An 11,649-nucleotide genomic window follows, 5' to 3' on the forward strand; every position below is an offset into this window, starting at 1 on the left:
ACAGCCTTCTTCCTGAATAAGCAATAAGCTATTACTCTAATGTATGAACACTAATGAAATAATCACCTAGCTATTATAATTGTGTACATATTGAAATTTTCAGTTCAACTCTTTTAATATAAGGGGAAATAAAATGATTGGCTTCAATTCCATTTTTAGTAATGTAAAATATATGAGCTTTATTACATGTTAAAATAAAAATATGACCCCAAATTTATTTACATACCAAAATTACAATAAAATATTTTTAAACATATGTAAGATTATAAATAACATTTTTTTTTCAATAAAGTTACCTGATATACTATTTAAAGGCAGGATCAAACAAAAATACATTTAATGATTTTCAGCTCATTTTAAAGTCACCTTATTGAAAGATACATCATGAAATCTATAGTTGTACGTCTAGGAAATTTACCAATGAAGCTCTCTTCTACCAGTGTGTATATTTTAATTTATCCCATATGGGTGTCTCCTCCATTTGGATGATTGGCTAGAACAGCAATCTGTATCATGAGTGTGTGAGTTGGCTTCTTATGATTATGAGTTAAGGGAACATGAAACCAGCCACTTGGTTCCACCAATTCAAGTTGCTGCTTCCCTTTTGTCTTCTGCCATGATTCAAAGTTTCCTGAGGCTTCCCCAGCCATGCTTCCTGTACAGCCTGTGGAACTGATTTCTGGAAGGTTGTGAGAATTATTTCCTACTCTGACTGAGATCTTGCTTGGAGTATAGCTTTCATCAGATTTGTAGTCTGCATAAATACATGTCTTCACTTTTCTTCTGAATTGGATGTTCACTAAATGAAGGGAACCATCTCATTGCTAATAAGTTTCTAGATTGTCATCTCGTAACTGATCCACTCCAAATCCTGGTTTGCAAGATGAGAGTGACCAAACAGCTTGTGATCCAGTTTCCTGTACTGCTCCAGTAGGATCAGCACCAGGAGGTGTCTTGTTTGGTGTGGTCATTTTTTAAATATTAGTTTCCAGACTGGCTGCTTGCCAAAACTCAGATTCTCAGGACCTCCAGCAGCTCTGTGCCACTCCCACTCGGCTTCCTAGACTCCCACCTTCTGTAATTTACATTCTAGTTGGAGAGACAGAGCAAATTGAGAGGAAAAATGGGATTTCGGTTATCATTTATGGCATACATTAACACTTAGTTGGTTAAGCATATACTCATCCTCAGTGTTCTTCTCCTTGCCCTTCCGCTCCTGTACCAACTGGAAGAGCTGGGTGCTCGCTGCCTCGGCCTGCTAGCATCTATAGGTAGCTCTGTGACGTGGCTCTGACCAATGCAGCGTAATTGGAAGTCTACTGGTAGACTTCTAGAAAAGCATTTGCTTTTTTGATTAAAAAAAAAAACAAAACAGCATCTCTCCTTTATCCCCTTCTTCCCTGCCTCAAACTTGGAAGTGATACCCGAAGTTGCAGTAGCCATCTCAGAACTATGAAGCCACAAACTAGCAATTCTAAGGCAGAAAGATTTTAGCCTGGGTTTTTAGCATGTTGGGGAACCACTGCATTGTCCTTGTATTTCCTCTCTCCAGACTTCTTTTTATGTGAGAGAATTAAATGTGACTTAAGCCACTGTTAGTTGAATGTTTTCTTGCAGATGAAAACACTGTAAGAAATACAATGTTGAGTTAAACTGCATTAATTTGAGAAGGATGGATATTGTTATGGTTTTAAGATTCTGTATCCAGGAATATGTCATTCTAATGTCTTATGTCCTTTAAGATTTTACAGATTTAAAAAAAAATTTAGACTCTGTGCCTTTCTCTCATGACAAATTTAGATTTTGTGTCAGATTTATTCTATGTATTTATTACTGATACTAGAGTAGAATTTCCCCCCATTTCCATTTAGTTATTGGAGATATAGAGAAAAGGAATCCATTTGTTTTATATATATTATATATTCTTACTCATTTTAATTGGCTATTATAGACATTTGGATTTTATGGGTAGAACACTGAAAAAAATATACACCTTTTAATATTTGTATTGCTTTGTTTGATTTTCAAAATGTTATTACATTAGCTACACTATTTAAAACAGTGTTGAATGATAGAGGGATATCCTTGCCTTATTTCTGATATTAATGGAAATGTTAGCACTACACCAATTATTAATGATATGATATTTGCTATTAAGTTTTGGTAATTTTCAAATTCAAGTTTTTTATCTCAGAGTTTTATTAAGAATATTTAATTTTATTAAATAGCTTTTGACATTGATGTAGACAATATGTTGATATAATGAATATTAAAGATTATTTTTCTTACTATTTGTACCATTTACTAATTATGTTTCTCCCATCTCCAAAAGGAAATTGACTTTTCTTACAATAAAATAATTAGAATACATTAAAATAGAAAAAGTAATGTCAAACAAACATCTTGTAGGAAAGTACCTTTATTGGAAACCTGGATTAATCATAGTTACAACAATAAAACATTAAATTAATTCTGAGTTTTCTGTAGCTATGGAAAAGAATCAAATATAAGTATTTCTCATCTAATGAAATCTCATTCATTCTTTGGAAAAAACAAAAGCTCTTATTTATTTATTTATTTTTGGTTCAACTTGAAAAGTTTTATAATGTTTTCATAGTCTTCCTCAAATTATAGATATCAGAAGAAACTTTGATTATCAACAATAGCAATAAAAGTGATTTTTAATGGACTGTATTATTAAGTAGATTAGTGCAGTTATGTACCAAAGTCATGCCTTTTACTCGTTTATATATGTTTTCAACTTTTAGATTTGGGAGTGGGGCTACATGTACAGATTTGTTAAAAGGTATATTGCATGATGCTGATGTTTGGAGTATAATTGAACCTATCATCCAGGAAGTAAGGATAATATACAATAGGTACTTTTTAAGTCCTCTCCTTCTCCCAATCTCCTCCCTCTTACATTCCCCAGTATCTGTTGTTCCCATCTTTATGTCCATGTGTACCCAATGTTCAGCTCCCACTCATAAGTGAGAACATGTGGTATTTGGTTTTCTCCTTCTGTATTATCACATTTAGGATAGTGGCCTTCAGCTGCATCCATAGTGCTGCAAAGGGCATGATTTCACTCTTCTTTATGGATGCATAGTATTCCTTGATGTATATGTACCACATTTGCTTTATCCTGTCCAACACTGATGGGCATCTAGGTTGATTCCATGTCTTTGCTATTGTGAATAGTGCTATAGTGAACATGGGTGCATGTGCCTTTTTGGCAGAATGATTTATTTTTCTTAGGTTATATACCCAGTAATAGGATTGCTGGGTTGAATGGTAGTTCAGCTCTTAGTTCTATAAGAAGTCTTCCAGGGGCCGGGCGCGGTGGCTCACGCCTGTAATCCCAGCACTTTGGGAGGCCGAGGCGGGTGGATCACGAGGTCAAGAGATCGAGACCATCCTGGTCAACATGGTGAAACCCCGTCTCTACTAAAAATACAAAACATTAGCTGGGCATGGTGGCGCGTGCCTGTAATCCCAGCTACTCAGGAGGCTGAGGCAGGAGAATTGCCTGAACCCAGGAGGCGGAGGTTGCGGTGAGCTGAGATCACGCCATTGCACTCCAGCCTGGGTAAGGAGTGAAACTCCGTCTCAAAAAAAAAAAAAAAAAAAAAAAAAAGTCTTCCAACTGCTCTCCACAGTGGATGCACTCGTATACATTCCCACCAACAGTGCATTAGTGTTCCCCTTTCTCTGCACCCCACCAGCATCTGTTATTTTTGATGATTTAACAAAAGCTATTCTGACTAGTGTGAGATGGTATCTCACTGTGGTTTTGATTTGCATTTATCTAATTATTAGTGATGATGAGCATTTTCCCATTCACTGGCCATTTGTATGTCTTTTGAGAAGTGTCTGTTCATATCCTTTGCCCACTTTTTTAATGGGATATTTGTTTTTTGATTATTGATTTAAATTCCTTATAGATTGTGGACATTAGGCTATTTTCAGATGCATAGTTTATAAGTGTTTTCTCCCATTCTATAGATTGTCTGTTTACTCTGTTGACAGTTTATTTTGTTTTGCAAATACTCTTTAGTTTAATTAGGTCCTACTTGTCAATTTTTGTTTTTGTTGCAATTGTTTATGAAGACAACCATAAATTTTTTATCAAGGCCAGTATTGAGAAGGGTATTTCCTAGGTTTTCCTCAAGACATGTTACGGTTTGAGGTCTTATATTTAAGTCTTTAATCCATCGTGAGTTAATTTTTATATATGGTGATAGATAGGGGTCTACTTTCATTCTTCTGTATATGGATAGCAAGTTATACCCGCATCATTTACTGAGTAGAGAGTCCTTTCCTCATTGCTTATTTTGTTGACTTTGTCAAAGATCATATGGTTATAGATGTGCAGCTTTATTTCTGGGTTTTCTACTCTGTTTCATTGGTCTATGTGTCTGTTTTTATAACAGTACCATGCTGTTTTGTTTATTGTAGCCTTATAATATTGTATGAAGTCAGGTAATGCGATGCCCCCCACTTTGTACTTTTTGCTTAGGATTATGTTGGCTATTCTGGCTCTTTTTTGGTTCCATGTGAATTTTAGAGTCGTTTTTTTCCAATTCTGTGAAAAACGATCTTGGGATTTTGATAGGAATGCTGTTGACTCTATACATTGCTTTGGGCAATACGGCCATCTTAATGATATTGATTCTTCGAGTCCTTGAGTATGGAATGTTTTTCCATTTGTTTGTGTCATCACTGATTTATTTCAATAGCATTTGTTGTTCTCGTGTGGTCTCTCACCTTGGTTAGATGTATTCCTAGGTATTGTATTCTTTTTGTGGCTATTGTAAATAGGATTGTTTTCTTGATTTGGCTCTTAGCTTGAACATTATTGGTTTATAGAAATGCTACGCATTATATCATGAAACTTCACTGAAATTGTTTATCAGTTCTAAGAAGCTTCGGTGGAGGCTTTGGCATTTTTCTCAGTATAGAATCATATCATCAGGAAAGAGAGAGAGTTTGGCTTTTTTTCCCTATGTGTATGACTTGTATTTCTTTCTCTTGCCTGATTTCTCTGGCTGGAACTTCCAGTACTGTGTTGAATAGGAGTGGTGAGAGTGGACATTCTTGTCTTATTCCAATTCTTCAGCAAAATGCTTCCAGCATTTGCTCTTAAGTATGATGTTGGCCATGAGTTTGTCATAGATAGCTCTTATTATTTTGAGGTATGTTCCTACAGTGCCTAGTTTGTTGAAGGCTTTTATTGTGAAGGGATGTTGGATATTATTGAAGTTTTTTCTGTGTCTATGGAGATGATCATATAGTTTTTGTTTTTAATCGTGTTTATGTGGTGAATCACATTTATTGACTTGTGTATATTGAACTGTCCTTGCATCCCTTGAATAAAGTCTGCTTGATCATGGTGAGTTAACTTTTTGATATGCTGCTGGATTCAGTTTGTTAGTATTTTGTTGAGAATTGTGGCATCTGTGTTCATCAGGGATGTTGGCCTGTAGTTTTCTTTTTTCATTGTGTCTTTGCCAGATTTTTGGCAACAAGATGATGCTGGTCTTGTAAAATGAATTAGCGGGGGAGGAGTCCTTCCTCCTTCATTTTTGGGAATAGTTTCAGGAGGATAGGTACCAGCTCATTTTTGTATGTCTGATACTATTCAACTATGAATCCATCTGGTCCAGGACTTTTTTTGGTTGGTAGGATTTTCATTACTAATTCAATTTTAAAACTCATTATTGGTCTGCTTAAGATTTTAATTTATTCCTGGTTCAATCCTGGGAAGTTGTGTGTAGTAGTAGAGATGGGGTTTCAGCATGTTTGCTAGGCTGGTCTTGAACTGGCTGGTCTCGAACTCCTGACCTCATAATCTTCCCGCCTCAGCCTCCCAAAATGCTGGGATTACAGGCGTGAGCCACTGTGCCTGGCCCTATTCTGTTCTTTTTCTAACTTCTTAAGTACATGCTTAGCTCGCTATTTTTTAAAAATTCTTTTTCTTTTGTTATTTTATGAATTTTTCTCCAGTATTACTTTAGTTAGGCCATCCAGATTTTGAGTGTAGTATCTTAATTGTAATGCAGCTCTAAATATATTCTTATTTCCACAATAATTCATCTTTGGAAATCTATAACTAAATTTACAAATTATAATGAATTATACTTATCTTTGCATTACTGATTTCTAACTTAAGTGCATAGTGGACAGAGAAGGTAGTATGTTTGATACAGATCATTTGGTATGTTGAAACTTGCCTTGTAACTAAGTGTATGGTCAATTTTGAAATGCTTCATTTATGCATGAAAAGAATGAGTCTTCTCTAATTGTTGTCACTAGATAAAACTACCTAACTTAATTATTTGATTTTCTATACTCTTAAAAAATTTTGCTGCCCATGAGTTATTAATTAATGGGAGAAATGTGAATTTGTTGATTTTCTTTGGAATGTTATCAATTTCTGTTTTATATATTTTGAGGCTATGAAACCATGTACATAGAAGTTTAGGATTGTTATTTTTATGGTTAGTGAATTAAGTTTAGGATTCTTATTTTTATGGTTAGTGAATTATTTTTTTTCTGGCAACATGGTAAAGTTTTTATTCTTAATAATGATTTTTGCTTTAAAGTTTCTGGTTTCTGAAAGAAGACTTACTCTGCCAGCCTTTTTTTTTTTTGAAAAGCATTCTTTGGTATATTTTATTCTTTGTATTTTTCAGCCTGGGTTCTTGTATGTTAGCTGTTTTTTAATCTCTCTGTCTCTGTCTCTCTCTCTGATTTACCAACATACTTGTATTAGTCCGTTCTTATGCTGCTAATGAAGACATGCTCAAGATTGGGTAATTTATAAAGGAAAGAGGTTTAATTTACTCACAGCTCAACATGGTTGGGGAGGCCTCAGGAAACTTACAATCGTGGCGAAAGGGGAAGCAAACATGTCCTTCTTCACATGGTGGGAGCAAGGAGAAGTGCCTAACAAAAGAGGGGAAAACTCCTTATAAACCATCAGCTCCTGTAAGAACTCACTCACTATCATGAGAACAGCAGCATGCGGGTAACTGCCCCATGATTCAATTACCTCCCACCTGTTCACTTCCATGACAAGTGGGGATTATGGGAACTACAATTCAAGATTAGATTTGGGTGGGGACACAGCCAAACCATATCAATACTTTATTGTCATTCTGTTACACCTTTTCTATGACTGTTTTGTAGAATATAAAGTCTAGGTACCCTGTCAGAATATCACGTCTTACATATAGCTTAATTTAAAGCTTACTGCATCACCAAAAAGCCATAGTTGATTTACATAAACAATGTAAAATTAGGGTAAGAAACTCACATACATTAAAGTGTGGACATCAGTGCTTCTTTACAGTTAGCATGAAAACACCAAAGGCCATGCAAGGAATTCCCATTTGTCTTCGTCCCAAGATCATATTTCTTTTCATTACTAGTGTCTCTGTGTGGTTCTTGGTGAATCAGATCATCTTCTGTGTCTTCTTAGAAGTTAACTTTAAAGTCTTCAAAAGGAAATTGAGTTTTCCTCTGTGAACATGATGGGTTTCCTCTGTAATTGAGGATTAACAAAGTGAAGGCATCACTGGTATTTTGACTTCATTTTATGTCCTAAAGCCTGTGTCAGATTTGATGTCCACACATTATTCTCACCTGGCAACTTGTATCTTTGCTTTTAAGAAGTGCCGCAGGGGCCGGGCGCAGTGGCTCACGCTTGTAATCCTAGCACTTTGGGAGGCTAAGGTGGGTGAATCACCTGAGGTCAGGAGTTTGAGACCAGCCTGGCCAATATGGTGAAACCCCACATCTACTAAAAATACAAAAGATTAGCTGGGCGTGATGGCGCACACCTGGGCATGATGGCTACTCGGGAGGCTGAGGCAGGAGAATCATTTGAACCAGGAAGGCAGAGGTTGCAGTGAGCTGAGATGCACCATTGCACTCCAGTCTGGACAACAAGAGTGAAACTCCATCTCAAAAAAAAGAAAAAAAAGAAGTGCAGCAGGTAACAGGACTTTTCAGCTGTGACCTTCTAGGCCATTGTGTTGTCATGAACAAGTCCATTAATCCTTCTGAGCCTCAGTTTTCTCACATCAAAAGTGAGGAGCTGGAACAGATAACCTCCAAAGTTCTGTCCAGCTCCAGATGGTATGTTCTATGATTATTTTTCCACTTTTAAAAATATCCAGTCCTTGCATCTGTATCCATTATGTTAACTATCATTGCACAAAATTGTGAAGAGCTTATTTATATTTGTAATGAGAAGTCAGATTGTTCCCAAATTCCATCCCTAACACTCATTTTTCACCCATAAATTGCAAGGAAAGTAGTAGCACTTTCTAGAATAATCAGACAATTTTATTCACCATTTCTCAAACTTCATTTTATTTTAGATTCAGGGCTTTGTTCTGTTGTCCAGACTAGAGTGCAATGGCATCATAATTAGCTGACTGCAGCCCTAAACTCCAGGGCCCAAGGGTTCAAGCAATCCTCCTACCTCAGCAGGCACATGCCACTGAACCAGGGTAATTTAAAAAGCATTTTTTTTTTCTCATGGATGATGTCTTGCTTTGTTCCCGGCTTTCAGCAACCCTTTCACTGCAGCCTCCCAGAGTGCTGGGATTACAGGCATGATCTACTACACCCAGCCTCAAACGTCTTTTTAGAACGTAGGAAAAAGTCTGAGAGACGTGAAAGAACATAAAACCTGGAGTAACTGATTTACAGTGATTGTAGGTCTCAATTGTCAGATTTGATTCATTCACATCAAATATTCCCACACTCTCACTTTTCCAGTCTCTTCATTCTGATGCTTGTTGAATGCCTTGTTACTTTTACAGTTTCATTAAAGTCACAATGCTCAGCCCACCGTTTTGTTGAAAGAGGTAGGAGGTGCCTCCAGGAAATTTCAAGCCACCTGGGACATTGAAGCCACCTGCTTCTCTGACAGCTTCTTTTTGGGGTTTACATTGCCTTGAGCAGTGACTTGTCACTTCCCACCTTCAGTAGGTGGGAAGGAGTGAATAGGCACGGTGCCCACACATCCTCTTAAACAATTTATAATAGTTAAAGAAGAAAAAGAGGCCCTGCTAACTCATTATGGTTGAATTTAATAAATTTTCTAGCCATGATTAAATGATCTTTTTTTTTCTGACTTTATTCTTTCTCTTGATTCCCTTTATAGCCACAATGAGGTCACTAGTACCTGTTTTTTTGAACAATTAATTTTTTTGACATAAATGTACTCAAGTGCAAAAACTATAGTGTTCCCATACATCCTTCCATTATATTAATATCTTCCACAACTGTATACAGCGTTGCATTAACATCTTCTCTAGCCACATACCTTGATCAAAACAAAGTGCATCTTGTTATAACACTATTAGCTTTTTAAAGTTAATAAACTACAATCACTTAGATTTCACCTAATGTCGTTTTTTCTGTTCTGTGACCCAATCTGAGATCTCACATTAGGTTCAGCTATCACAACTTTCCTCTAATTTGGAACAGGTCCTCATTCTCTCCTTGTCTTTCATAACCTTGACACTTGCCAAGAGTACTGCTCAGTTATCAGAAAACAATAAACAACCTCAATTTGGGTGTGTTTATTGTTTTCTCATCATTATGCTGAAGTTGCGCACCAATGGGAAGGATACTAGAAAAGTGATGGGTCCTTCTTAATGCATCCTATCAGGGGTGTGTGTCAATGTGTATGTATTACTTACAATGTTAATCACGATACGTTGGCTTAGATGATGTCGGCCAAGATGCTCTACTCTGTTAACTATTCTTCCATTTGTAATTGCCACATATTTCAAGGGAGATACATTGAGACTACACAAATGCCCTATTTGGACTTAAACTTTTATGTCAGGCTACCCAAGGCCTAGTCTTCTATGAATATAAAACTGATGTTCTTAGGTTACCTAAACTATCAAGCACCCTCCCCCTTTACCTAAAACAAACGTCTTTCACAAGTTCAGCTTAGAGGGTTGCCGGCAAGGTTTCAGTTTCCTTTCCGTTTCAGATCCATATGAATTACTTCTTACTGTCTTATAAACTCAGTTAAAACACTGAATGGAGTGCTTGTTATATTTTATCCAGCATTTCTCTGTGTTTTGTAATGGGGATTATCTTTTCAGATTAACTCTGCTAACAAGGTGCTGAAAATGATTATTGCTTTACCCACCTGCGCACATTGACACCAACATACATTTATTTTCTCAAGGCCATCATTGTGATATTTATGTTTTCTAAACTTTTCTTGATTTGTGAAATTTTTCATGTGAAAAGACAATTGTGTAAAAATTAAATTCTTGTTACACCTTTAGTCAATCACTGTCATTTTTTTAAAGAATAAAATTAAGACAGTCACAGAAAGTCCTGGGCATATGTTGTTTGCATCTACAGCACATGAATCACACAGCTCAACTTCTCCGTTTCTGTTCAGGGCACATATTTCCTGCAATGCAGCTACATTTATGGACACTGAGTTCTACCCTTTTGTTTGATGAAATGATGATGATGATGAAGACAATATTAGGAAATAACTACTATTTCCAAATGATGAATAGAGAACAGATGTACAGGTATACTTAACAGTTCTTGTGAACATTTCTTTAATAATGGTTCTATCATCCCTTATTGCTATTTTATTACATTGCCCATATTTGACTTATACACTGGTACCCTGTCAGCATGCTATTTCCATAGAGCTATTTTTTTTGACCAGTACCATCTGTCAGTATAGCTCATCTTCCATACTGAATAGCTTTGCATGTGATGATTACTGGTTTCCTTGTCACTTGGACCTTGCAGTTCTCCATGAAAGAGTGGGATCTCACCATGGCCATACTCTGATACTTGACTCATCTGAATTTCCTGCTGAGATTAAAGCTTGAAATGGAGAGTTGATCAAGTATTCTGTTTAGGCTGGGGTGGGAGTTGGGGCTATGCGTGCGTGCGTGCATGCGTGTGTGTGTGTGTGCACTCGCACATGTGCTCATTTGGAGAGGGCGGGCTAATTCCCATTGCTCAATAAAGCAAGGAACAGATGGCGCTGTCAGTTCTAGGCACAGCACAATCACACACCATATGAGCATTCCCAAACAGTGCTGCATATGCAAACCCAAGCTGCCAACAATGCCTCTGATATTTAAATCCCCAGAGCTCCAAGAGAACATATTGCACTGCATTCCTTTGAACAATAAAAATTAAGCTTGACTTTCTGCCTCCTCTCCAAATTCCTTCCCACTCCCTGCTCCCCAGCATAAGTTAGAGATGAGCTTCAAAGTTTAATTTTCTAAAATCAAGTCTTTCTTTAGTCATTTGTTACCTAAAGCCAAAGGATACTAACACATTGTGGTACTGGAAATAAATGAGTGGGACTCTTCACAATAAATGTGAAACTTATTTATTCTGTGTACAAGTATATGAAAAACTTTCTATGGGTAAATGGAAAAAGCCTAGATGGAATAGATAACGACATACATATATATGGTCCTTAACCCTCAAGCTACTAATAAATTGGAAGAGATAAGATACACAATGTGGCCAAAATACAAATTGGGACATTAATAGTGTAAAGTGGAAAAACGTTTTAATAAGTGACATTACTGCTAGTTGAGAGGAAAACTGTATGGACAGTGGCTGCAT

The 11,649-nt window shown here is 36.6% G+C and overlaps 1 long non-coding RNA gene and 1 pseudogene across 1 annotated transcript; one reads left to right on the forward strand and one right to left on the reverse strand.

Annotated features, from left to right (window-relative positions):
* Positions 1-285: 285 nt before the first annotated feature.
* Positions 286-971, reverse strand: LOC116562340 (annotated as a pseudogene).
* Positions 972-6,810: 5,839 nt separating this feature from the next.
* LOC116562341 lies at positions 6,811-10,324 on the forward strand. The gene is made up of 2 exons (XR_004273884.1): positions 6,811-7,030; positions 8,388-10,324. It is a non-coding gene; the product is annotated as an uncharacterized LOC116562341 (long non-coding RNA).
* The last annotated feature ends 1,325 nt before the right edge of the window (positions 10,325-11,649 follow it).

This window comes from Sapajus apella, unplaced genomic scaffold, assembly GCF_009761245.1.
Source record: "Sapajus apella isolate SASKATOON/1434 unplaced genomic scaffold, GSC_monkey_1.0 scaffold32, whole genome shotgun sequence".
NCBI classification, from domain to species: domain Eukaryota; kingdom Metazoa; phylum Chordata; class Mammalia; order Primates; family Cebidae; genus Sapajus; species Sapajus apella.